Consider the following 2,132-nt stretch of genomic DNA (forward strand, 5'->3'; position numbering starts at 1 on the left):
GGGCTCCGGTGATCCTTCTGCCTCAGCCTTCCGAGTAGCCGGAATTACAGGCACACGCTATCATGCCCGGCTGATTTTTTTATTTATTGTAGAGATGAGGTCTCGCCAAGTTGCCCAGGCAGGTCGCGAACCCGCAGGCTCAGGCAGTCCACTCACCTCAGCCTCCCAAAGCGCGGGATTACAGGCTGAGCCACCGAGCCCGGCTAGGACTTCAGTCTTTATTTAAGTCAAATAAGAAGGCACTAAATGGCTGGGCTTGGTGGCTCAGTCTGTGATCCCAGCACTTTGGGAGGCCGAGGTGAGAGGATTGCCTAAGCTGGTGGGTTCAACTGGTTCCACCCAGGCAACTTGGCGAGATCTGTCTCTACAATAAATCAAAAATTAGCCGGGCGTGGTAGCACATCTGTAGTTCTGACAACTTGGAAGGCCAAAGCAGAAGGATTGTCGGAGCCCAGCCGGGCGAGGCTGCAGTGACCATGAGTGTGCCACTGCAACCAGTCTGGGCGACAGAGTGAGACTGCATCGCAAGAAAAAAAAAAGGCACTAAATGATTTTAAATGAAGGATAGATAGATATGTTGGTAAATCTGAAAAGTAACTTCTTGCAAAGAGTGACATAAACTGCAATAACCTATTTTGAGACTTGGAATCTTGGTTAAGTTGGTATATAATGGCCAGGCGCGGTGGCTCACACCTGTAATCCCAGCATTTTGGGAGGCAGAGGCGAGAGGATTGCTTGAGCCCAGGGGTTCAAGACCAGCATGGGCAAGTTGATGAGACCTCATTTCTACAATAAATTTAGAAAAATAGCCGGGCTTGATAGCGTGTATCTGTAGTTCCAGCTACTCGGAACACTGAGGTGCAGGGCTCTCCTGAGCCCAGCAGGTCAAGGCTGCAGTGACCGTGAGCATGCCACTGTACTCCAACGCTCCAGCATGGGCAACAGAGTGAGACTCTGGCTCAAAAAAAGGAGAAAAGTTATTATAAACTAGCTGTAATTGATTGGGAATTCGTTGCAGTTTAAAAATAGTATCACTTTAATAAAAGTAAATGAAGACCGCTTGCAGTGGCTCATGCCTATAATCCCAACACTTTGGGAGGCTGAATGAGAGAATTACCTGAGCCCACAGATTCAAGACCAGTTTGAGCAACTTGGCGAGACCTCATCTCTACAATACATCAAGAAAAATTAACTGGACAAGGTGGCTCATGCCTGTAGTTCCAGCTACTTGGAAGGCTGAGGTGAAAGGATCATCTGAGCTCAGCAGGTCAAGCCTCGGTGGCTTGAGCATGCCACTGCACTCCAGCCTGGGTGACAGAGTGAGGCTCCAACTCAAAAGTAAAAAAATAAATCGTTGGGCACAGTGGCTCATGCCTGTAATCCCAGCACTTTGGGCAAGAGGATTACCTGAGCTCAGGGGTTTGAGACCAGCCTGAGCAATATGGAAAGACCTCTTCTCGAACTCATACGCTCAGAAAAGCCTCTTACCTCAGCCTCCCAAAGTGCTGGGATTATAGGTGTAAGCCACTGCGCCCGGCCAAGACCTCATCTCTACAGTAAATAAAAAAATCAGCCGAGTGTGATGGCACGTGCCTGTGGTTCCAGCTAGTTGGAAGGCTGAGGTGGAAGAATTGCCTGAGCCCAGCAGGTCAAGTCTGTTGTAGTTGTGAGTAGGCCACTGCACTCCAGCCTGGGCAACAGAGTGACACTCCAACTGAAAAATAAAAAAATATGGGAGGCTGAGTCGAGTGGAGTGCCTGAGCCTGCGAGTTTGAGACCAACCCAGGCAACTTGGCGAGACCTTGTCCCTACAATTGAAAAAAAAAATTAAAATAAATAAATAAATAAATAGGTTGCTGGGCATAGTGGCTTGCGCCTGTAATCCCAGCACCTTCAGAGGTGGAGGCAAGAGAATTGCCTGAGCCCACAGGTTTGAGACCAGCCTGGGCAACATGGCAAGACCTTGTCTCTACAATAAAAAATTAAAAAAAAAAAAAATTGGCTGGGCTCGGGGGCTCAGCCTTGTAATCCCGCGCCTTGGGAGGCTGAGGTGAGTGGATTGCCTGAGCCCAAGGGTTCGAGACCCGCCTGGGCAACTTGGTGAGACCTCATCTCTACAATAAATCAAAAAT

The sequence above is a fragment of the Carlito syrichta genome, unplaced genomic scaffold (genome assembly GCF_000164805.1).
Source record: "Carlito syrichta isolate Samal-C Ts95f unplaced genomic scaffold, Tarsius_syrichta-2.0.1 Scaffold312038, whole genome shotgun sequence".
Taxonomy (NCBI): Eukaryota; Metazoa; Chordata; class Mammalia; order Primates; family Tarsiidae; genus Carlito; species Carlito syrichta.